Genomic DNA, 27246 nt, shown 5'->3' on the forward strand with positions numbered 1-27246 from the left:
GGTAAGAGATCGCCTTTACGATTTCGCGTTGTGAAACGCGTAGTAGTCCCTTCGAACTTTATCGTCTTCGCTAAAGTTTCTTACGAAGTGAACGTTTACGAAACGTTATATATTTGCTCGGTATTTTTTTAACCTTTCTTTTTTTTAAAAGAACTACACGTGCGAAAAGTAACGAATTTCGAATCGAGTAGTTATTAAGATGAACCAGAAGTACGTGCGTTTATTGTGTTACGAACTGCATAATGGATTGTGTTCTAATGTCAAATATCATTTGGAAATATTAATAAAAGAAAAATATTTTCGGTTCACAAATCTTGTTCATTCTTCGAATCATTTGACGTTTCGAAATGTTTTGAAACCCCATTAAATAAATAACTGTCAGCGTGTACTTATCACCATCGGTGGATACATCAAACTTACACGAGATATTCGTTACTTATATCAGTATAGGTAAGTAAAAAACGTAGTTGATAATAAACGTGTTAAATAATCATTTATTCTTTTCTAGTCTTAACGCGACATTCATATAAATCGGAAAAATCTAAAATAACGACGTTGCCTCCTGTTTAATGTTCCTAACGTCTAAATTTTATCGCAGGCAGTAACCGGATCTAACGGACAGTGACGTTTATTGCCATTAAGTGCAATCGAACGCAGAGGAAATCGTAATTCAGCGACTGTAATATTATCGGCTATCCTTTCATCGTTTAACCGTTATCCTCCTAAAACCCATAATGGTTTTACTTTAATGTTCGCCGTATTCCAACAGCTTCTCTAATAATCCTGACGAGTAGTATCTCGACTACTCAAGTGAATGTGGATGACCCAACGCGGAAAGAAAATCGACATCTTAAAACTAACTTTGTGATTCTGTCGGTTCCTCTTGCAAGACTTTTAGCCATCGTCCCGGCCATCCAAAGGATATGCGCTATACAAAAATTCAATAACCATAAAGCTTTTTCAAAGACAAGACATAAAAACGTCTTTACACATCAAACAACTCGTATTATTATTATTATTATTATTATTATTATTATTGAGTCATATACGTGTAAGACTGTGTATAAGCGAACGAACTGTGTGTGTGTTGTATATATTTATTATACAATTTAACAACTATTTCCTGATTTTGTTCTTTTAAATAAAATGTTAAAAGAACGTTTCCTTGCAATTTCTTTGTATCACAATTTAACGTTGCAGATAAGAGAGATACGTTGAATAAGATAAAAATGATATAATATAACAGAAAGTGAAAAAGGATGTATCCCTATACGTACAATTCCTTGAAAGATTTAACTCATGGTATCCTCCTACAATACATCGAAGTCGTTTTACGGTGCCGGATGTAACGGGAACGAATGAGTATGCACTATGTACTCCCTTAAACCTTCTTCCTACAAACTCTCTCTCTCTCGTTTATAGCATTTAATACTTGTCATCTCAACTGTTCATTCTTGTCACTCAACGGAATGACAAGATGCAGCCTCCGGCGAATACGATGTCTATATCATCATCGAAATGAAAAGTTTTCAATATGAATTTACTACGAAAATGCATTATAATCCGTATGTATAATGGTGGAAAATAATCGAGTAATATTATTCAAACAAATATAACCTAAAACGATATTTTCCGTAAAATATATAAAATAATACATAATTAAAACGAATCTATATAAAAGAGTTTTGTTTGAGTGTTCAAATATAACGGATCAAGAGATAACGAAGTTTAGATGTATAGTTTTTTGAATATTACAAGAATGTATGTCTGCCTAAATAAAAAAAAGACGCTGAACTTTAGAAATTAAGTTGCTAAAGAAGTCCCAATAAAGGGACGAAACGTTCAATTAATCAAAACTAAGTTCTAGTTCTTTTGAATGTCCAAAAATTCCCTACGATACTTATTTATTATATATAAAAGAGGTTCTTTCAAGTAAGAAGTACGTATAGATAACGATTATATAGGTTTATCGGTAAATAGATCCAAGTGTTCTTTCTTTCTACGCACTGGAGCGAACACGAAGAACGAGATTCTTCTCCTCTTTGTTCTTCCTCTCTCTCTCTCTCTCTTTCTTTCTCTCGATTGTTCCCTCCTTGGCGTAGTGGCCAAAGAGGAAACCGCGACGGACCTGTTGCGAGGAAAAGACAGTAAAACTCTTGTGGCGGGACGGATAAATATATATAGGTACGTGTGGTGTTCTACACCGACATCAAATCGTACAGGTATGTAAACATAGAAACGGGAGAATGGTGGGGGGAGGGAATGGGGGAGGGGAAAGAAAAAAAGATGTTACTGGAAGAAAAAGGAAATGATTTTAGACGTGGACTTGCACACAACGTTGCGTTGTTTGATATGCGGGCTTGTGTATTCTTGTCGATGTGGTGTACTTACGGTGCTGAGTTAAAGGCAGATACTACTACTACAACTTCTAGAGAAAGAGAAAGAGAGAGAGAGAGAGTGAGGGGAGAAAGAAGGAAGAAGGGAGACGGAAGCAGGACCAAGAGACAAAGGCACCCAGGGCGTATTACGGATCGTGTAACAGTATCGGCAGTTAGCGCTGGTAATTACACTGCTGCTTCTACGTTCAACAGTAGCTAAAGATGGCAGTAAAACAGTCCTGGTCAGAGAGCAAGAAAATAAGACTATGGTTGTGGTAGTGGTGGTGATGGTGGTGGTGGTGGTGATGGTAGTGGGGATAGAAGAGACTAGAGAACGAAATTAGAGGTAGGTCTGAAAGAAACTATGAGGTATTAATTGTACGTGTCAAAAGTTATTTATATTCGAACGGTTTAATAAATACATTTGCAAATCTATTATTGTTAATTCCTGTGTGTGTTAGTCATTATTTTATTAAGAGGATTTCTATTAGAAACTTTATAACTATATTATCTTTAGATATTGTCGTAAGTATAAATAAGATCGATAGAAAAAGAAATAGTAGTATTATTTTGTTGTTTTCCTTTTTTTCAGTACCATCCGTACCATCGAGTAATAGATATCGGAGTCTTGGTGCTGGCACCGATAAAAATGTCGTAACTATTCTCTAACGTAGTAGAGTGTCAGGTGGATTTTATTTTCTAAGAATATAAGTAATACGTATATCGTGTTAGTGAAAAATAAAATAAAATAAAATAAAGAAAAAAAAAAAGAAGATGAAAAATGTGAAGTAAAGAAAATAATCAGTAGTGTCACGTGAACTACGTGACGAGTTACGGTCGAACAACGGAGTAATCAAATTTCTTCTGGCGACAATGCTCTTCTTTATTTGTTAAAGATAAACAACGTGTTGTACGAACACACCTTGTTTCTATAGACACACGATCGTTTCGTTTCGTTTCGTTTCGTTTCGTTTCGTTCTTCTCGTCTTCGTCAGCTTGCTTACGCGAGGAGAGATAGATATTACGACTCCATTTGTGGATCGATGCGTCATCGTACCACAGAAGAGAGACCCAGAAATAACGCGAGCGTTCTGTGTGTTACTACTTCGATGAAAAAAGACCAAAAGGAAATGAAAATAAAAAAGTGATAGAACTATTATAGATTTTCCTCTGTTGCATGATTAAATGCAAAAATCAAACTGCGTTAAACGGTTCACCTCTCTTCGTTTAACAAATTTTTCAGATATTACCTGTTCTAATCGTTGGTTGGTCTCGTTCGTTGTGGATTCCTTTCTTTAAACGAGTTTAACAAAAAGAAAACTTATTGTTAGCTACGCGTGATTATTATTCTTTTCTTAAATACGAATAATATAGCATACATACACACATACACACGTACATTAAAAAAGCTCGTCGTTATTAATAAAATTGCGTGTCGTGTTAATGAATTTCGTAGTAATGACCTTGCGAACGATCGTTATCGCTCGACGATGATGTATGCGTGTGTGTGTTACATTATGCGCTATGCACTTCTGACATTTTTCCTTTTTATTTCTTTTTTATTTTTTCTTTTTTATTTATTTACCACCTCGTTGACAATCGATATCATGCTTCACTTTATTTCGCAAATGAACACGTTCGTCATTGAAAATGATTAAAAAGTATCGACAAATTTATCACGATTATTATCTTTCACGGTAATATATCAGTAGTTTGAGGGATCGATTAATTATTAATCTCATTGTTTACACATTTATTCTCGTATCACCGATTGAATATGCATAATCCATTATTTTATAATGGAAATTTACGACAACGGGTAGCGAATATATACAAATTTGTGTGTTTGGATTTTAATAATATATTACGAATAATTATCGACGATGTGTGTTACTTACTTTTCTATCTATATCCAAAACGAGAAAAGGGATATAATATGGTAGGGGGATCAATGAAATGATTTCTTTTTATTATTTTTTTATTTTGTAAACTTATACAAAATAACATCACACACGACGATTATTTAATATTTTTATTTAATTGACAGGAATATATATTTTCTTTCTTTTTTTTTTTTGTAACGATCGAGTTGCATACAGCGCAGTAGTAACAGCTTGCAATGGCACACACAGGATGTCGCTCTGTGTTAAACACTTTTTTAAGATAAATCGAAAATAAGATGAAATAATAATATCATCGAATGAAAAGAAATATACAGATCGCAAGTTAAACGCGAATAAGCAAGATTGATTACTACCTTACCATTACCTCGTGGGATTTACCAAAAGAAAAATATTATCGCGATACGTTTTTTTTTTTTTTACCTTGCCTCTCGTCATTTTTATTTCTATCACTATATGCCCACTTTTTAGCACTTTTCAACAAGAGATTACGAGACGTGTGCGGTATTTAGAATAGAGGAGATTCAACGTTGATTTGAAAAGAATTTTTTATACCACGACAAAAACGACAAAGACGACGAGAAATTAAAGTTGTGATCGCAATATCTGGAAACGTGAATTTTTCGGTAAATACTTTGAACGCAGTTGTATGCGTGCATAAACGTATACATATGCAATAATACTTGACTAGTTGTAAAAGAAAAATGATATAAGAGAAAGAAAAAATTGGTGCGACAAATTGGTACTTGATATTCGTACGATTTCCGATATTTTATACCGAAATTCTGAATTCACGAATTTTAGCAGCGTTGCATGATGAAAGTAGTATGGTTTCTCAGCTAATCGAAGTTCCAAGTTGATTACACATCGATTTAGTCGTGCTTAACATATCAACACACTTCACGTCGTATCTACCGAACTTTTAATTTCGTCAAAGGATCCAACATAAACGGTACAAAGAAATTTACTTTAATATTTTACGCGTACGAATTGAGCACGAACGATACAATTTGATTACCATTTCTTATTTTCTCCATTTATATATTTTCATTTTCATTTTCATTTTCATTTCATTTCATTTCATTTCACTTGATTTCATTTTATTTAATTCCCTTTTCATAGAAAAAAAAAAAAAAAAAACATTGAAGGATTATTCACTCGGTAGGTTAAAGAGGTCCCAGCAGCTCGTTAAGAAGTTCCGCGTTTTGCGAAACTAAGTGACCCAGTTAATTCGATCACATCGTCGATTTACGTCAACGTTCCCATCCGTAGATTCGTTTGGCTCTCGTGATAGCTATTGAAAAGGCGTAGGTCTTCGTAGTTGAAAACACGCGCCAGGTTTGCACGGACCATTTCAACGGTGCACCGGGTCAGTGGGTGTTCCAGACCAATAGGCTATGTCTATGAATAGAAGAGTCGTATGCTGGCTGCTGATGCATCGCACCGTCTCTACTTCTCTCTCTCTCTCTCTCTCTCTCTCTCTCTCTTTTTCTCTCTCTCTCTCTCTCTCTCTATCTTGCTTTCTCATTGCCACGATATGCACGGACGCGTCCCATATAAAGAGCTTGCTTATCGTTAATTGAAAGGATCCTCTCATCAAGTAACCACCGATAGATTTCTTCCGATATTTAACGCAATTTTCTTTTCGCTTTTATGTTTAGAAAACAATTTTTGTTCCTTGTTATATATACATATAGTTTAAACTTATTTAAAATATTCGTTAAAATAGAATTAAAAATATCAATTAATATTTCGAATTCCAACTAAGAGAAATTTCATTACGATCGTACACGTTGAAATTTCTAACGTTTGTAGTAAGTAATGTGTTAGATGTTAGATCAATAAAGAGACAGGATTTAAATGATCGAAAATTAATGAAGGAAGAAAGAAAAGAAAAAAGAAAGAATCAATCCTGGACGTTGTACTTGCATCGTCGAGCTCGATTATGTAATTGTCATGGATGTAGGGTAAATGTGCATTTGAGTCAATTGGCGGGACCGAGCACGCCTAGTTACGTTGCAGCGTGCATTTATCTGTGTGTTGGTACCTGTACGTAATACGTATGTATATGACTCACATAAACGTGTGTTGCCAGTCCCATATGTATGCTAGCTTAAATGTGAGGTCTATCCCAGCAGCGTCATAGATGCTACGCACCGACGCGATTACTTTACCCGGTGTGTGTGTGTGTGCGTCATTATCGTTGGTATAGCGTTGTCGTTGTTGCGCAACCTTGGCCACAAGGTTGCTATACCCGCGTGAGAAAAAAAAAATCTACGTACCAAATGTATTTATGCATGAGAATCAAGTTGCTTAAGTGACTTATTATTTTATACCTTCTTCTTTCTATTTTCCTTTTTATTAGCCATCTGGCTCATAGGAAAAATGAACAAATTCTAAACATACGTTGCTTGTTCTTTTTATCTCTATTGAACTTGTCAAAATGATATATTAACGTTTTACCAACTCATTTTCCAATCATTAATTCGCGATTTATTCTTTTTGATCTGAAAAATACGATTAATTTATATCAACACAAAGAAGTTAGTAATGTATTAATTTTGTACATCGGTATACTTATATGTAAATTTGCATCTCATTTCTGAAACGCTGAAATTGCCACACACACACATACACACACACACACACACACACACACACAAAATACATATTTTATAGATGAAAAGCATAATTCCGGACGATAATGAAATTTATATTGCACGTTACTATACCATTATGAATACGAATCTTCTACATTTTTTCTAAATTCTTTATATTCTCGTATTTTACTATAAATTTTTTTCTCTCTCTCTCTCTCTCTCTCTCTCTCTCTCTCTGCTAGATTTTGTCTTCGAAATTACAAGCTCGTTAGTGAAAATGGTAATCTTTCCAAACCTTCGTTCTCTGATATAACATTTTGTTTTTAACGATCAAAAGCACGAGTCTACGGAAAAATATACCACTTGTGCGCGCATATACCAACATACATATGTTACATGTGTGCTAACATTTCATGAAAAAAATTAGGGTAAGCGGTGTTCTCGTTTTCTTTTTTTACGACGATACTAATTGCGTCATTTTAACGGAGACAGATAGAAAATTAGATGAGTCGACAACGTCAATGTAGTTTATTAAACAGAGAACAGTATAATCGCTAATTAAAAAAAAAAAAATAAAGAAAATAATTTAATTTTCCATATAACACGTTAACAATTGTGCTTCGAATTTGATATGGTTTTTTCTAACAGAAAAAAATCCTTTTAATATATAAGATCAAAGTTTTATGTACGTCTCGATTCTCTTCCACTTTTGATTATCTCAACTCTTATCTGCTTTTCTTTCCATTTCGACGAAAGTTAATTACTCTTGCTAAAGTTCCCCAAGCTGACGAGAGAGAGAGAGAGAATGGGGCCGAACCCATCTTCGAACCTATCCCCGAGTTCGTGCATTATTTCATTCTCGATTTCTAGCACTGTCAGAACCGACTGCCTTCCTCTCGCGAGCAGCATACAAAAGAAAGCGAACTTTCCCGCGATGAGGGGCGGGGGTGTGGGAAGAAGGGGTGGACAGGCGGAGGGAGTGGTGGACATGAAAGTCGCGTTTATCACGAAGAAAATCCTAACTTTTCCGTAAACTCTCGACGAAACATCGAGGCATGCTCGTACAACGATAACACAAAGCGTATATTATTACATACTATGTGTTTCAAAACGAGAGATCTTTACTTGTACACTCGAATAAAACAAAGAAAACAAAAAGAAAAGCCATTCTTTTCGTTTCCACCAAAGATATTAATTTATAATCTAATTTTTCGAATATCTAATTATTACGACACACGCGAATTAATCGATAATAATTATCGTAATAATATTATACGTTAAAACGCATTATCGACGAAACGGAATAATTTCTAATTAACCAAGAATATTTTTAATAGGAAAACACGTGCGAGAGCGAGAGAGAGAGAGAGAGAGAGCATCATTTTCCGTGAAATGTTTTGTCGCATATTATTCTACCCAGACGCAGCAAACAAACGAGGATGCAAATGTTATTTGACTTTAGATCAGCGTGGGAAGGTAGTTGTAGTAGTAGTAGTAGTTGTAGTATAGCGATCAACCGCGATAGTAGAATCACGTTTCGATTTGGGCAGTTCGTTAGGCCGTCAAACTGAAATTTCAGCATATAGCAAAATTTCCAGTGTCCGTTTTGCTGTCCTCCGTGTGTGTATGTGAGCGTGTGCGTGTGTGTGTTCGTGCGTGCGGCTGGTGGCGACGTATTTTATTGGCCGTCATATCTATCTCTGACAGAAGCAGGGTTTCCAACGATTAATTATAAACAACCGGCCGCAACAATGGCTCCGCGTAATTAAAGCGAGCTACTGCTTCTTTCCCCCTCCCTCTCCCCCTCTCCCCTCCTGGCCCCTCTGACCCCTCCCTTCTCGCTAATCACCCACCGCTACTTCGAATATTCTGTCGACCCTACTCTCTCTTTCTCTCTCTCTCTTTCACTCTCCATCATCCTATGGTCTTTGCCAATGTTAACGCTAAATATTTTCTGTCGATCATTTTACAAACCGTTCTTCTTCTTCTCCTTCTTCTTCTTCTTCGCATCTTATGTTAGAAATTATTGAATATCGATAAGCACTTTTTTTCGTGCATACTCTCAACGTTACTTTAAACGATAAAATAAAAGGGTGACGCCAAATAGGAAGAAAAATCGTCGACGGAAATTCATAATTTCCTCTTTCAAATAAGTACTTTTTCGAATTAATGTAAATATTGAATAATGAATTAGATTCTATCTTATTTTTACAGACCATCTATTTAAAGCAATTTAAAATAAACCTAATAAAGTTAACCGATTATGTCGACTAAATTATTTGTATATGTATTTACTTAATTTCAAACCGATCAATTATGTTTTTTTCACAATTATCTATATCAAATAGTGACACATATAATGCGTGTGTGTGTGTAAGTGTGTATACTGATTATCGATCAGTTATAAGAGGACAAGTGTGTAGGATTACTCACGACTCTCGGCGAGCATAATGAGCAAGTATTTTCCGGCCGTTCGTCTTGGTTGCCTTCTTACCTGAAACAATAATAACACGAACTCATTACAACACCGTACACCCTTAAAAACATCTCGTATATATTAATAAAATATATAATTCAAACCGACAATATATAACGAATAATATTTTCTCTTATTCCCCCTCTTTGAATTTTATTTAATCCGTTACATTAGTCTCTTTGAACAAAAAATTATTCGCCTAATTTAAAATATAATCTTTTAGCACAATCAAGCTACGCTCAATTGTTAAAGATTTTTAAAATTCGTTTTAATAATTCTCATCGTCGTCTTTGCAAAACCCACAGGGAAAACGGAAACATTTGGCGAATGGAAAAGATATTAACCAGACGTCGCGAAATAAGCCCTTCGTTAACACTGAACCCTTTGACTACTAAAAGCGTTCATATATAATATATTCACTTCTACATATTTATTAATATGTATGTTTGATATATGCGTAAAATCTATATGCGTAATCCTGCTTGTATTAATCGATATATATATATATATATATATATAACGAACATACAAAATAGAGTCACAGAATTAGGATGATTTTTAGTTAGTTCACGCTGCATTCAAAAGATTAAAAGCTATATCGTCAAAAAATATCATATTAATATCATTCTGGTATATAAATTTTCTTTTAAATATTAAAAATGTTTTGAGTTGATACACAATGAAATATTTGATTATTATTAAATATTGATCAAAAGTATTACGAGATGAATTTATTGTTCGCTGCAATTACAAAACAACATTCCGATTATTATTGCAAATAAATTTAATAAATCATATTTCGCATCAACTATATTTTTGAAGTCGTAATTTTTAATCTCAGTTTTTTTCATTTTTCTTTTTTTAGAAACACAGTTCTATCGAAGAAAATCTTAAATTAAAAAGTTAATTTTGCGCGTATATTATTTTTAATCCTTTTGGCAGCGTTGCAACGAAATGAAAAAAAAAGAAAAAGAAAAAAAGGAAGAGACATTGAAATTTATTTCCGACGCATTAAAAACAAGAATCCTCGTTTACATGGTTTTCGTGAGTGCCGACGAGAAAAGGTGTTTTGATATGGCTCCTACGGCGTTTTACGGATTCTCCGGGCAAGGGATATTATGCTCGTTAACGTCAAAACTTATGAGCATTCAATAAAAGATCCTTGAGGGCTTCTTTTGACGCATAAGTAAATCGGACACCACGCGAGATCGGCTTCGCAGCAGGATCCTTTTCTCTCTTTTGTAACCGGTCCGTCAACACGAGCCTCTATACACCATAACAACCATACACTTATATCGTTCATAATGATCACGTTCACACATTTCTCACGTGTGGCTCGTACACCACCAAGATTATTATCTACGGTACCTCAAATTATTCCTGACTTTAATATATAATCAAGGTGTTCGCTTGCATTTTATCAAAGATAATCGATTGTTTATTAATATATTCATCGCATAATGATGAGTTGAAAGTTGAATAAATGAATGTATGAATGAATGAATGGGAAAATCTATCATATAAAGGTTTACTTAAATGTTTTCTAATAAAATAATAAAAAAAACATTGATAATATTCATCGAGAAGTATAATCTAGCAGTTAGAAAATAAATAAATAAATTATAAAAAAATAAAGTGTTATATATATAGTAAATTATAGATATTTAACATTGTTGCATTAATTAAATACGAACGACTTTTTATTCGTAACAGAAAACGTAGTAAATTAGAATCGATGAAATCATTTAAGAACCTCCTAAAAGTTGAAATTACACAAATTTGCAGAACTGACGCGAGTGATACTTAATTACACGAGAGAGCTCGCGTTTCTCATATAAAATATTCACTCCATCCCAAAAGACGTCGAAAGACGTCGTGGAAGGAACTCGTAAGAATAAAACAAACCAAAGCATTACAACTTTAGCTCCCACGACGGGTCTCTTTATCTTTTTCTCTAACGACGTTCTTGTCTGAGTGAAACGCGTTTAATTATCCAGGACCGTTTACTTTAACGAATCCTTCCCCACACCCCCGCCACCCTCACTTCTCCCCTGTTTTACGTATTAATGATTATTAAGGAGTTAAAGACGAGTATACTCGAGAAGAATTGTGCATCCCAGTGGATTTCTTCTACCTACCGATTATTACAAACCACTGCAAAATTCTCCTTCGTTTAAGGGAGGAGAAAGAGAGAGAGAGAGAGAGAGAATGAAATTGCGTGTGACAGGTGGTGGATCAGACACCACCAATCTCACCCTTTCTCGTCGTCACTCTTATGCAAGAGGATGGATGCACACGTGTGCACGCGTGGAACGCACGACAACGTATAGAACACGCGAACACGCTGCAACACACATTCGCTAATATACATATACACGCGAGAAGCTAGCTAACACGCGTTTACGTCCGTGTCCGTGTCTCATCATGCGTTACGATCGGTTGGCCGAGAGCTAGCTAGCAAGCAAGCGATCTGACAAATTGCAACGTCATTACTACTAATTTGTTTACACGACACTAGATAGGCACGGAGGTAACGCGCGACGGCATGCACACCGAGACTGCGAATATTCCACAAGGATTTCCTCTATTTATTAGTCGCAATTAGTCAACCGATGCCTTATACTCCTACGCATAATACCGATCAACCCTGATTTTAACTCTGACTAATTTGTCACTAATAAGCGTTACGATCTTTACGAAATAACTAAAGCCGTGAAATAAAGCTGTCTGATGTGAAATGATTAATTGTTACCAAAATAGAATCATTATAAAATATTTAATATTATAATTTATTTTCGATCGTGAGAATCGATTTATTACGTTACAGTGCTTAACTCATTGTACATCGTTTTAATATGTTCGAAGTCAACCGATGCCTTATACTCATACGCGTAATACCGATCAACCCTGATTTTAACTCCGACTAATTTGTCACTAATAAGCGTTACGATCTTTACGAAATAACGAAAGCCGTGAAATAAAGCTGTCTGATGTGAAATGATTAATTGTTACCAAAATAGAATCATTATAAAATATTTAATATTATAATTTATTTTCGATCGTTCGAGCTTCGATTGATTACGTTACAATGCCTGATTCATTGTACATCGTTTTAATATGTTCGAAAGAAAACTATATCTAAAGTCATAATATTATTATCATTTTTATAAGCAACCTTCGAATCTAAAGATATAAGACTATGCGTTGTATCAATGGTGGATTCGCGAACAGACGATTGTAAGAATGGTTTCCCTAAAATCTAAATTCAGGAGTGTCTGATTTACAAGAAAGTTAATTAAAATGCGAACAGGTGTGTATTAGTTACAACAAACAAATGTTTACGAGCTTATTTATATTTTCTTGAACTTAATGGTTGACAACTATTGGTCGACACTGCATAACAACGAGTTCTAACGATCGCACGTGGTACTTGACAATGAAACACTCACACTCAGTCGACTTTATCAGCTTTAATAGGAAATAATGAAGAAGCGAAGGTTTCCATCTGAAGTCGTTAACCATGCTGTCAAGAGGGTGGACGTTGATCGTTTTATAATTGAATACGATGAAAACGGGGGTTGGGGGGAGGGTGCAGCAGTAACAGCAGCAGCAGCAGAAGCAGCAACAGCATGAAAACGAGATGGTGGCGAGAGGCGTCTTCCTTTTTTTGCCTCGCATAAATTTCTATTCGGAACTTCTCTTTCCTCGTTCACACTTTTTTGCAATTATAAACACGCAAAACAATCAAGCGCGTTCCGCGTATTCCACCGCTGCCCCTCTCTTAAACCATCCCGTTTTTCGATATTAGCAATTAAATCGGATTACCCGAGGTGAGCTCGTTGATCGATGACAGAGATTAATTTCAATGCACGACTTTTCAATTTCTTCATTTCGAATTACTCCAAAATCTATCGTACCACATATACATAAATATTACATAAACAAAATCCGTTAAATATACCAAATATGATAGCAATAATAATTACATTTTTACGCGTACACATTATACAAATTTGTCGAGGGTGTGGAAAAAAATAAAAATAAAAATAAAAATAAAAATAAAAATAAGAAAAAGATAAAGAGAGAAAGGGTAGTACAGGGAGTGTCGCGACTTTGCAACTTTTCAGCTAACAAACTGCAAATATCTGGACTGCGGCTGCAAGATGACGTTAATTAATATTGCCGACGGTACGGAGTGTCGGTGGAGAAGCGAAGAAGTCTGCCGGAATAGACGTTCGGGTTGGCGGGAAGAGAAAAAGAGAGAGAGAGAGAGAGAAAGATAACCCTCGACAGGAGGTGGGCTAGGGACGAGGCAAATGGTAGATGGAAAGAGAAAAAGAGAGAGGAAAAGGAAGGAAGAAGGTCTGAGTTTTTATCATCTCTCCCTCTCGACTCGATTCAGTTAAACTTTGAAATAACCCCTTAATGAGTCTGCCGTGCCGAGTAGACCGGATGCCAACGAAGCTCCCAGATTTTCCTCTTCTTCTTTCTATCTTTCTCTTTCACTCTCTCTCTATCTCTCTCTCTCTCTATCTTTTTCTCTTATTCTTGCGTTTCATTTCTGAATCTTTCTCTCTTTCTCTGTCTCTCTTATTCCCTTTTTTCTTTTTTCACTTTACCCTTCTTCCACGTTCTTTCCTTTTCTTCTTTCCCTTTTACCCATACCTCTACTCATTCTACTTGTCCTTTTTTCTCTTATACCACTCGACCGAGACTACTACTACGGCCTCGATTATTGCTCGTCTCGTGTTGTTTCATAAATTCGCTTTATACTATCTGAACGATTAAAAAGTATTTGTTTATATATAGTTTTTTACGTAATAATAGGAAAATCTTTATAAGGGTTACATTACTAGAAGAAAAATCTTAGAAGATTTCTATAACAACGTTTTTAACGTGTATTCAATCGCACGTATCTTTTATATCGTTTAATTTAATCATCGTTATCTACTTTTATTCTTAATAATATAGTCCATTCACTTGCAACATGAAAATGCATTACATTCATTCTTAATCGTATTTATTTGTACAACTTACAAACGAAATTATTTATCGTAGAAACAATTTCGTTCAACTATTGTATTATATTAAACGAATAGAATTAAGGATACATACAAAATTGTCATGATCCGTGGAATAAAAATGAAACGAATATGTCGAATATTCCGATACTCTTTTTATAGGTTTCGAACGAATTTGTATTTGTCGATTTGTCCTGGTTGGAATTTTCATAGAAATCAAACGACATACGGTTATAAGGGACGTCTCCCGATTGTAGAATAAAACGTAGCGGTGGGGTGGTAGTGGTGGTGGTGGTGGTGGTGGTTCTCCGGGATTTCCATATTGGTCCATATACGTGCTTGAGAGAAGGATGTGGAAACGGAAGCGAAGGTAAAGATCGTACGTCGGCTCGCGTCAAACACAGAAACCCCATTAAGTACAGGACTCGCGTGTCCTAGCTGCAGCACTGCAACAATACGCACTCTTACAGGGCAAACAAACACCCAGTAGTAGTTCTCTCTTCACAAGCTACGTGACCTACCCCTTCTTCCTCTCTTCTCCTACCTACCCCCCTCCCTCCCACCACTCTTCTCTTTTCTCTTCTCTCCAATCGAGAAAGCATTTTGCCTGGTGGAACACCAAGCTTTTGTCATTGGGTATAGCTTTCAGTTCCACTCTTCCAAATACGAAATCGTGTGTGTATGTGTGTGTTTGTGTGTGAGCCGATTTGTAAAACGTTTTTATAATGGCTCACGCTCTTTACTACTATCTCGAACATTTCCCGTTCTTGTATACAACACCCCGACGATTATTGATTATTACCAAACAAAGAATGTCTATTAATATCTGTTTATTTAACGTATAAAGAAATAGGATGCAATTTATCGTAAATAAATAATTATTATCTAACGTTTCCGCGCGGTATAGTTTGAAATATTCGTGTGAAACGTGGTCCTATTAACATAAACATAATAACGCTATTTCATTCGTAATTATTTTTGTTAGAATCTTTTCCATTAATTAGATTCAATTCGTGACATTAAACCCCAATTGAGCCCTGACTAATAAACCGATCGATTTAATTACGAGCATCTCATAATCTTCTTTAATTTAAATATAGGTAAGCGGCAGCGCTGTTCAAGGACAAATAACGAGTTCTTGTACTTACAAGGGAAAGGTATATAAAATGGAATACGAAATAGAACTATCGCAATATTTCCTTCGAGGAGTTTAACGCGTTTGTGTACGTTCGTATTTGAGTTTTCGTTAAACAGATGATATAATTACTATCGTCAAGAACGGACAATTAGTAGGAAATACAGATCGGTAAATTTCGCAAAGTGACTCAGTTCAGTTTTAATAGTTCGTTGAATTTGTTCTGCTCGATTGTCCGATATTAAGCTCTCTCTCTCTCTCTCTCTCTTTCTTTCTTTCTTTCGATCTCGTGTGGACCACACGCAGAATCTTCTTCTCCCGGACCGATCTTACCTCCGCCACGCGAGAGGAGGGCAAAAGAAGAACAACTGGTTTTCTCCGGTCACGGGAATTAAATGAACGAACAGAGCAGAAAACAATTCCCACGATATTACCTACCTTTTTTAACTTCGAACATCTTATTTCTCGTTGCAAACGAGTAAAATTGAACTAAACGAACGAATTGTTTCACTCTCAACCGTATTAATCCCGCAGAGATTCCCCCCCCCACCGTAGATCCTGTTTGTTATTATATATTTTTTATCTCGTTAAAATAAAACAAAAAAGATAAGATAAGATATAGAATGAGATCATCGTTACCCCGATCTTAATCTTCGAAAGAAATCTTTTGAACTGCCGCCCACGCTGGCAAATCGCGTAAAGAACACTGCCAAACACCGAGATCTACACTCTTTTTTTTTTTTTTTTTTTTTTTTTTGTTACTTTTCTTTACCATACTAAACAGATATACATATACTCCGGCGTTGTGATTTTCTCTCTTTTGAGAAGGAAAGAAAGTATATTTCCCAGCGTGCCTTGTTAAACGGAAATCTTAGCGTACTAATTCAATGTTCTTTCCCTAGAGAAGAGAGTATTCGAACTTGTTGGCATCGATTTCGGTATTTGCTCGACTACTACCACCACCACCACCATCACCATAGATAGTTATGTTTATGTTATATGCCGTTTCTCGAATCTAGCTCCAAAAAATTTCACCGCATCGTATTCCAACACCGAACTTTGGCCAAGACGAAACCGCGTGGCTTCGATTTTTAAAGCCCCACCCCCAGCCAATAGTTGTCCTTTAATTTTTCTTTCGTTTCGTTTTGTTTTGTTTTAGCAGCAACGTTGGAAGAACTATGAAAAACATGGAAAGAAGGAATGTTTCAAAGCTTTCCTTCAGGACGAAGAAGGGAACACACGTAGGAGGTGGTGGTTGGTTGGCTTGTTGGTTGGTCCAGAGAACTCAACACAACGACAACGACAACGACGACAACGACGACATGTAGGATATGCTGGCAGTCGTCGCCATTGCTGTCGAGTAAAGGGCGCTTCTTCTCTTCCCTCGGGCACGTTTCATTTCGGTTTTTGGCAGGGACCGAGAAGATTTTTTTTTTCCTTTCTTTCTTTCTTTCTTTCTTTCTTTCCTTTTTCCTTTTTTTTTTTAATGTCGCTCTTCAACCTACACACACACACACATATACGCGCCGCACACACGCATTTACGGATTACGTGATCATCTACCATAGAGTGCAATGCTTATGCTTATACAGCGAACTTTCTGAAGAGGTGTGGCAAAAGAGACCACAAGATTTCGAGCGTGCATGCCAACGACACCAAAAGCTTCCGATCTAACGAGCTTCGCAGCTACTGCAAACGGAAACGCTAAATAATATTTGATGTCGACGTAGGGGAAACACCGGATTGGTGCTAGCCAAACTATTTCTTTCTCTTTTTCTCTCTTTCTCTCTCTCTCGCTTTCTCTATTTTCTATTTTGCCGTTTCAACCGCGTTGAAAGACATTCCTATGTATTTTTCATAAGAACGAATCGTTCGATGATATTTTATCCCGACGAATGTTTCCAACGAAGGAGAATAAAAAAAATATGTTATTCCTTTCTTTTTTCATTACGCATCATCGTCGAGTGACGCGAATCATGAATAATGGAAAAATTCGTAACCTACTTTTTATTTATTTATTTCTTTTTTTTTTTTCTTTTCTTTAATCAAGAAATGACATTACCAGTCGAAAGAAACGAGAGAGCGTATAATATTTTGTAAATTAAAGAAAAACAAGTATAAGTATATAGGGTTCGTTATTTTCCTAATTATATTGCTATTCATTGGAAAGCGCTTATGTTCTTTTTCTTCTTTTTTTTTTGTAGTTTTCCTTTTATTCTTATCTTTAATTAAATATTATCGGGGAATTGTATCGCGTGATTGAGCCGCGTATGCCGAGAATCTCGTAAAAACCTTTTCGAAGACGAGAGAAAAAGAAAAGGAAAAACACACACACACACATATATACATTCTACGACTTTTAGCGATTACTGGTTGAGAATCAATTAAGTAAAAAGATTGTGGAACGGGAAGTTGACGACGCGAGACCGCTTTTTCTCGTGAATTTTTTTTTTTTGTACCCGCGACAATGAGAGCAATTGGTTTGCTTGTAAATAGGTCGGATCAATGAGCTGGCACTCCTTAACCAGTCATGGCAATACGCGACCTTCGCGTTCATCCAATGAAATACACAATGCGCCGAGGAATGCGTCAGTTTTCAATGAATTTTTCCAATAATTTATGTCATTGTATCATTATACACCTAAATTTTGTTTATAAAAAATCGATAGGATACGTTTATGAAATTATAAAAGTATTCGTGTACAAAAAAATGTCAAAAAAATTTAAGATTGGTTCCAATTCTAAGAAATCAAGAAAAAATAATACAATAAACCGGGAGTTATCAAAAATTTTCTTCTTAGAATTTGTGTTTAAAAAAAAACAAAAAAAAAAACAGAAATTGGGTGTATTTTTAATGCTACGAATATACGTTAATATCTTAAATTAAACTCGAATAAAACAAACTTCGATTAGGTATAACGTAAATCACAATTATTGTTCAAATTTATCGAGTATTCGAATATATTCGAGAAAAAGATGCAATCACGTTCGAAATAATACGTATTTCTATGAACCGACTAATGAGACGACGTAAGAAAGGATAAAGAAAAAACAAGGGATAAAAATGTAAGGATAGGTGACCCTCCCTCGCCACCCCTCCCCTAGATCGGGTCTAAGGAGTCTTGCATTTGTAAAAGGACGACAAACAAAAGCCGAAAAGAGAAAACCTTCGAAGACCGGTCGTCGTCGTCGTTGTCTTTGGATGCGTGGCATCGAAGAACCTAGTAAACAAGGAAGAAAAAGAAAAAGAAAACAAAATAAAGGAAGAAGGGAGACGAGATAGTGGTGGAACTCGTAAGGAAGGTAGAAAAAGGGGTAGAAGAAGAAGAAGAAGAAGAAGAAGAAGAAGAAGAAGAAGAAGAAGAAGTAGAAGTCTAGACTACTACGACCACGACTACTAGAAAACGTTCGCAACCGTTATGGATGCAAATCCGAGGTACGAAACGTATAAAAGATTTGCAAGAACAAATACACGCCTGGGAGTTTCGTTCTAAAAGTGTACGATGTGAAAGAGAGAGAGAGAGAGAGAGAGAGAGAGAGAGAGAGAGAGAGAGAGAGAGAGAGAGAGAGAGAGAGAGAGAGAGAGAGAGATAAGGAGAAAGAGCAAAGAGTGAAGAGGGGAAGGGGTTTGCTTCGCTCCCGATGGATTCAAATGAGGATAAATATTTATAAAAGAGCACAGGCCGATGGAACAGCTCTCCCCTCCCCACCCCTCCCTTAATCCTCCGCCCCATAACTCCGATCCCGAACCCCCTTCTTCTTGACTTCTACCAAAATTCTTCTGCATTATTTTTTTTTTATATGTAAGTACGTTGAATACAGTCGCATTAACTCAACATTTATTTAACGAAGCATCGGTGGTGGTAAAAAGGATAACACTTGTCTGCCACGAAGAAATTGATTTGCCTCATTTTCTAACCGAGATAGAAGAGAAAAAACGTCATAAGAAAATATAATATATAATATACAATAAAATAAATCCCCCCCCCTAAACGTATAATCCTTGACCGATTTTTGACAAATAAAGCTCATTTTAAAAGATGAATGTATAAACAAGGATTCGGCTTTTCTTTTTTCTTTTTTTGGCGAATTTTATGAAACAGCTTTATATACGCTTTAAAAAGTTTTTATTAAAAAAAATGCTGATTTTTTCTCCTTTCTCTTTCTTTTCTTTTTTTATTTTTTTTTGGAGAATAATTTATGCACAGAAAATAAAGGTTCTTTCAAAATTTAAAAAAAAAAAAACCTACTTTCCGTTTTTAACCCTTTATAAAAGTGAGCTTTGTTCGTTAAAGAAAAAAAGAAAAAAAAGAAGAAGAAGAAAAAAAAGGAATTACGCTTGGTTATTCATTATTTGCGTAAACCATTATAATATTTAAAAGCAGAATTAATATAAAACGTATATTTGCCGACTATATTAAATTCTACGATCATAATAAACATTTTAGCTCATTAATTAATGCAACACACAACGCGGACATTATTATTATTATTATTATTATTATTATTATTATTATTATTATTATTATTATTATTATTAGAATAAAGAGTATAAAAATATGAATATTTCTTGGGGGAGCGGGGGGAAAGAAAAAAGAAAAAGAACAAAAAGAAAAAGAACAAAAAGAAATGAAATTAAATATACGATTCCATTTGTAGAACATTGAAAATATAACGATCGGTAGCGATAATATGATGCAGTCGACAAATGATCGTAAAAGTGAGGAGAAGGAACGTGTGCGTGAGTGTGTCATGATTGTGAAAAAAAGAAAAAAAAGGAGGAGGGAGAAAAGAAGAGTACGGTAGAGCAAGAGAGTCAGTAGGAGGGGGAAGGGGTGGGGGAGGAGAGGCAGGATGAGGGTTCCTCCCTCCTAGTAAATGCGAGTGACGTTAATGGGGGCTAAATAATTTCCTTTATCGTCTGGTAGCCTCCCCTCTCTCTCTTTCTCTCTCTGTCTCTCTCTCACTTTATTGACGCACACTGTGCCTTATGAGATCCTCTTCCGGCCCATGGAAGAAGATTTCCCCCCCCCACCCCTCGATTTTCTTTATCGCGATAAGAAAACACTTTCCGTTCAATCCAAGTCAAATTCAGGGGCTCCTTGTTTGCCGGAGGTGAATATTAAAAAAGTCGCAAAAGAGAGAAAGAGAACCGAGAACTCCGTAATAATGTTTCCGTTTCGGCTAGGAACGAACGAACGGACGGATGGACGGACGGACGGACGGGAAAGGGGAAAGGGGGAATAAAAAGATTCTCCTTGGAAAAAAAGGAGAAGAAAAAAAAACGGAGTTAGAGCTCTTTGATGCTTTTTCCTTTCCATGGGGTATGAGATGATGATCGGTTGAAAATCGATCTCCAACTTTTAAACGTTCCCTCCCCCTACCCCCTACCACTCCCCCTCGCCGCCCCGGCCCACCCCATTCGATATTCTCTTATTCTTTGTGGATCTCTTTCCCTAAGAGATTAAAACTTTATACGATAACAACATCGAGATCGTTTCAATTGATTTCTTTCTATTTTTTTCTCTTTTCTTTTTATTTTCCTTTTTTTCCTGCAAATTTGCCATATAGAATATTATTACCTCTTTTCTTTATTTTTTTCGACGAACTTATCGTTGCAATCAAAATCTTTTATATGTTCATAAGGAATAACGAATAATCGAAGTAAATTTTAAAAACTGATTTTCGAACGAGAAATAATCGTTTTGTGGAAAAATATCGTTGTTTTAATATTAAAAATACATTATACCCACCCTGTTTTATATAAACAAAGATTAAAGTTCCCTTTGTCGTAATTTTGTTTACAGAAAACGATCCATTTAAAGTGTTCGGATGGTCGCGAAAAGATTCGTTGGATCGGAAACAGGATTCTCGGGTTTTGTTTGAAAACGAGGTAACGGCCTCGAAGAAGGTCCGTTCATTGCACAGGGTTCATTGGGAGAAGGCTGACGCTGACGAAGAGGTCACGTCTGTGAAAATTGTATGCCGGTGAGAAAGAGCGAAGGAGAAATGTTGCAAGAAAAGATGAGAGAAAGGGAGAAGAGAGAAAGAGGTAGAGAGAGAAAGAAAGAGAATATGCGGGACGGTAGAAAATTACAGAGGACGGGGAACGACACGAGGGATTCTCTCTCTCTCTCTCTCTCTCACTCTCTCTCTTATATCCTCCCTCTTTTTTTCTCTTTCAACTTTGATCCTCTTATATCTTTCTGACACTCCCCCCTGCTCTCGTGGTCTCTCACGAACGCGACCTTCGCGGTCTTATACGTTGCCTTACGTGCACTTCAACAGGATAAATGCATTCGGTCAAGTTATATGTTGCCTTGCATAAATCCTTCAAACAAATTAGACCAATCTCTTACAAATAAATAGATAACAAGATTCACATTATTCTCGTAATAAGAAACAGGTTAGATACGCGTTTCGTTTTCTTTTTCTATTAACTTTAACTATGCGTTCTTTTTTGCTCCCCTTTTTTTTTCTTTTTTTTTTTTCGTTTTGTTACATTTCGACGATGGATCTTTTAATGGATATCGCTGATAATAGAACGATTATAAGGCACGAACTTTTATAAGTTCGTAAAAAAAAAAAAGAAAGTAAAATGAATGAGTCAGGAATTAATTTCGAACGATCGATGGTAGAAAACTCTTATCTTTTAAAGTAAGTTAAAACGGGACAACAAGCGGGACATTGGTGCATAATAGCTAAGTAGAAAAAAAAAAGAAAGAGGACAAGAAGAAGAGCCATGGGAATAACAAGATCATTTGTCAGCGACCATTTGCATACGTCGTTCGATGTTTCAAGCTGGCGTGTAAGGATGAATTGAATGAACCTTTGTTGAATATTGGATGAAAAGTAACGAGCGTGGTTATTCTCCCTCCTACCAACCAACCAACCAACCAACCAACCTTCCTTCCTACCTACCTACCTACCTACCTACCTACCTACCTACTTTCCCTACACCTTTTTACTCATCATCCTTCCCGTCCACATCGATTTACTCTTTCTCACTCGATCTTTTCATAATATTCTCTCGCGTCCTCCTTTCGTTGTTTCTCTTTTCCTACTACTATTATACTAAACAGGAAAATCCACGATGTATGAGAGAAACAATCGTATCGGTCAGTTTCACTAGTATAGTGAATTATTAACATACTGACATCCGAGAAAGAGCTTCGTAGTTTCTTGATTTCAAATGGAATATTTAATGAATCGGTCGTTCAATTTCGGGACAATTCGTTTCGTCGTAGGAAACACGATGGATGGTTTTCATTTCGCAGGCCAGAATAATCCTTTATTCGATGAGAAACGTAAGCGTAAGCGGTTTGTCCTATATTTAAGACGAAATTTCTCTTAATATAAAAGAAAAAAAAAGACAAAAGAAATATTATTCAAGCTTCGTTGAATTAGTCTCGTTTTAATTAATTGACAAAATTTCAAATCTTTCGGACAAATTTGATATAGAAGTGAGTATAAAATAGAATAAGAGAGAAATCTTGAAAGAATTTCTGTCAGTGTCAGCAATAATGATTACTTTTCTCTTGTGACAAGACAATTTCTCTCTCTCTCTCTTTTGCTCTCTCTCTCTCTCTCTTATATTTTCGAAACCACAGCAAAGTACTTTGGGGTTAATAAGCTTAACAACTCCCGAAGCGGATACACGAGCCAAGCCGACACAACCAATGCACAAGCATAAGCGGAACAATGGCACACTGTGGTTACTGACACGCTGAGAGTGAAAGAGAAAGGAGAGAGAGAGAGAGAGAGAGAGAGAGAGAGGTAGACAGGAAGGGGAGAGAAAGCGCATGGCATGGGCCGTCGGTCCTTGGTGGTTCTGTCGGCAAGCGCATTGACAGAGATATAATTAATGCGACACATATCCGTCGGCATAACAGAGGTACGCACGCCGAAGGTTGACGCAAATATACCGCCATCACTACGGTGAAAGCACAAACGTCGGAGCACAACCTCAATAAACGTGCAAACTACCTTTTCATTCCTCGTCCTTCATAATTCTCAAAGTACCGAAATAAAATATATAAAAAAAAAAAGATCGACGCGCGTTTCGCCCGATCACTATAAATCTCTTTTTCAGTTGGATTTCGTATCTATGTATGTATGTGTATACGTATTAATTATATCATGTACTAAGTTATATCGAGATGGTTACCATTGTCTGATGAATTTTCATTTATAATATAAAATATAATCAAATGTTATAAGGATGACTTATAACATAAATAGAATACTATACATAGAAATATATGAAATATTTGAAAAGAAATATATTAGTCTATAAAAAAGGATAGAAAAGGTTTGTTCCTCGATTTTCATAATAATATTAAGAATTTTTTATTTGTGGATTGGTGAAAATGATAAATGAAATGAGAGAATATTCTACGTGTAAACGATACCACGGGGGGTCAAAGAGGAAATTACTGGAGTATGAAACGGTTGAAAATTTCCGGCAGAGTCCGACACGACGTTATCGAAGGCCATCGTGAACGTAGGAATACTACTTTGAAACGCAGTCGCAAAATTCTCACGTTGTACGATGTCGAAATAAAGGAAGGAACGAAGGAACGAAGGAATGAACGAACGAAGTCGTCCCACGTACGATATGCACACACGGCATATCTCGATTTCAAGATCGACGGTGCACGAAATAGTATAATCCATAAAAAGACTATGAACGGGGGTCGGGTTTATTTGACCGAGCGGAAAAAGAAAAAGAAATAAACAATATGAGAATGAAAAGAAAAAATATCAAGTGGTTAGGTAGAAAGAAGCTTATCTCTTTCTCTCTCTCTCTCTCTCTCTCTCTCTCTCTCTCTCTCTCTCTCTCTCTCTTTTTCTTTTTCTCCGAGGGCCAAGAAACGTCTTACAAATATTTCCCTTTCTTGTTTCGCTTGCTTCTCATTATACCCATTCCCTTCCTTCCCTTTTCCACCCCATCCAATGGGAATGGTAATATGAAAAGCGACAAAAAACAATTATATCCTACAAATGTTTTCGGTTTACGCCTTTGAATCAAGAAAAAAAACGAGCATTCGATGAAGGATAAATTTTATCGATCACAAAATTTGACCAATGATCATCTTCTAATCCGTTCTAACAACAATTGTTTAACAAACTCTTATATGTTAGAGAGAAAACTTTTCTCATCAGCTTCTTCTTCTTCTTCTACTACTACTATTTCCAACTTCTTCTTCTTCTTCTTCTTCTTCTTCTTCTTCTCTTACTCTACCTTTACCACGACACTTTGACGTATATCGTTCGAATCTATGGTCCACGTGTAATGGAAAACAATGAGGGGAAGAGGAGGGAGGGAGGGAAAGGGGGAGGGGAGGGGGAAGTCTCTTTCTCTCTAGCTTGCAAAAGTATTGGGAAATCCGAAGAGGCATGAGTTAACGTTCGACGAAAGCTCGACAATGCAGAGAGAAGAAAAGCTGTCTGCTCCTATCGGACTCTTTAATAGCACCGGTTAATTGATATGTAGCGGAGAGCAATACTCTCTCTCTCTCTCTCTCTCTATTTCTATTTCTTTCTCTCTCTCTCTCTCTCTCTCTCTCTCTCTCTCTCTCTCTCTCNGAGAAGAAAAGCTGTCTGCTCCTATCGGACTCTTTAATAGCACCGGTTAATTGATATGTAGCGGAGAGCAATACTCTCTCTCTCTCTCTCTCTCTCTCTCTCTCTCTCTCTCTCTCTCTCTCTCTCTCTCTCTCTCTCTCTCTCTCTCTATCTATCTTTCTCTCTTTCTTATACGCGCGTGCACTATCTTTATGCGCGCATACCCATTCATAAAGAGGCTCTTTGTCGAGCACTAGAGCAAAAGCTCGTTTCTCTCCCGGATGGCCATTGTAGGGAAAGTCGATCTTTATCGGCGTGACGATGTATCCGTGACGTTGTTCAACACTCTTACATACATATGTATATGTATATATAAATATATACATATATATACCTGTACGAAGTTTAGAAATTCGTTCACGGAATTGCATAAGGGTAAGGGTAGATATTTTCGATCGTTTTAACTATCCCATCCTTTGATGTTTTCGAAAAAGACAACCATAATATATTTGAATACTATGGTTATTTTAATACGAGAGAAAATCGTCACGAAGATTATCTTTTAACGTCGGAATTTTTCCCCTCCACATAACATGTCTCGCGCGACTCGATTAACGAAAACGTATGTGGTATTACGTCATTCTCGTTAGGTTTCTATTTGTAAATGACAAAAAAGAAATAAACTAGGTGACAGGAAAATCGATAAGCTTGCCAAATAAAAAGAAAAACTATATATATATAACTAACACACGTACACGAAGAAGGAGGGTCGTCAGGGTTGCGTAGTGTTTCATTAACGTCTTGGTGGCAGAGCTTAGGATGAGGAGAGGAGACGAAGAGGAATAGGAGAAGGAGGAGGAGGAGGAGGAGGATGAGCTGAGACGAACGGTATGAGTCGTGGTATGAGCATAGGTATGAGCTCGGCCGGGCAATAAACTAACGGCGCGTTATACGAGGCACCTTAGTACCGTGGCAACGTACCCGCCGTTATGCGATATATCCTGTAAGCGGATGTGTCGTGCACAACCCCGAGATCTTGGACGATGGATGGCCCTACCGATATGTGTGCACCTAGCACGCCCTTAAAGCCGACCGTCGGCAATAAAGAGCGCAAAATCGTGTTCCACCCGCGTTATTAATGCGGCGAACTATCGCGACGAGCATCGTTGCATGGGTTCTTCTCTCTCTCTCTTTCTCTCTCATTCTCATTCTCATTCTCTGTCTTTCTCTCTCTCGCGCGCGTTTCTGACGTAGCTTCTCGTGCCGGTACGATTTATTAACCCTTTAAATCGGGCCATGACTAGCCCTGATCTTCGTTCTCTACCGTTCTTCTACTCCCCCTCCTCCTCCCCGCAACCCCTTCGTCGATCTTTCTCTCTATTTTGCTCTAACAACGATCTGGACCATAGAACTTCTTAATTGGTCGACTCGCAAACTGCATACCGGGCCCGAGCTTATCGCGTACCAACTCATTTCAAGTCACCATACGTAGTTGAACGAAGTTCCTTCTAAAGTACCATTTTAACGAGATACTCGAACAAACAGGACTTAATCGTTTAGGGGACAAGTTTATCTTTCTTCTTTTTTCTTTTACCTTTTTTTTTGTTTTTCAAATTTTCATTCCCTTCCCTTTCTCACAAAATCTATACCAATTTCTTTCTCTCTTTTTCTCATTCTCTTTACTCTCTGACGTTATGTCTTTGTCGGAATATCTTTTAGCCGAGAGAGAAACGAGGGTACCCCAGTAATTCCCTTACTTCCCACAATTCTCAAAGGATTAAAATTCGATCTCCATTTTGATGTAAGAACAAGCGGTCGTTCTGTAAAGCCACTAAAATGCATTTTCCAGCTCGAGGAGTTTCAGCCCAATCTCTCCCTCTCTCTCCCTCTCTCTTCTCTCTCTCTCTCTTTCTCGTCTGAACGAAGTACTCTTCCATCGACTTTGGCATACATTCTTGCTCGGGAAGGTTTTACGGTGGTAACAACGACGGCCCGATGAGTGTCGGAGAAGTCACACGAATTTTGTGTATCCCGCGTTCACGCGCAGGACATCAATCTCTCCTCATGTATATTCAAAAACTTAAAAGTCATCTGGTAAAAAAGAGATAGAACGAGACCTGACGGACAAAGATAGAGAGAGAGAGAGGAAAGTAAAATGGGGTAGTCAT

The 27246-nt window shown here is 36.7% G+C and overlaps 1 protein-coding gene and 1 long non-coding RNA gene across 4 annotated transcripts in view; both read right to left on the bottom strand.

Moving 5' to 3' along the window:
• LOC106793645 (RNA-binding protein Musashi homolog Rbp6) overlaps window positions 1-27246 on the bottom strand; it is a 549523-nt gene that overhangs the window by 449995 nt on the left and 72282 nt on the right. The gene's annotated exons all lie outside the window — the stretch shown is intronic.
• LOC106793672 overlaps window positions 1-27246 on the bottom strand; it is a 100264-nt gene that overhangs the window by 27730 nt on the left and 45288 nt on the right. Inside the window, exon 2 of the long non-coding RNA XR_001382452.1 lies at window positions 9313-9373. This is a non-coding gene — a long non-coding RNA (uncharacterized LOC106793672). The remainder of the gene's footprint in view (window positions 1-9312; window positions 9374-27246) is intronic.

The sequence above is a fragment of the Polistes canadensis genome, unplaced genomic scaffold (genome assembly GCF_001313835.1).
Source record: "Polistes canadensis isolate GaletaPanama2010 unplaced genomic scaffold, ASM131383v1 scaffold_1, whole genome shotgun sequence".
Classification (NCBI taxonomy): domain Eukaryota; kingdom Metazoa; phylum Arthropoda; class Insecta; order Hymenoptera; family Vespidae; genus Polistes; species Polistes canadensis.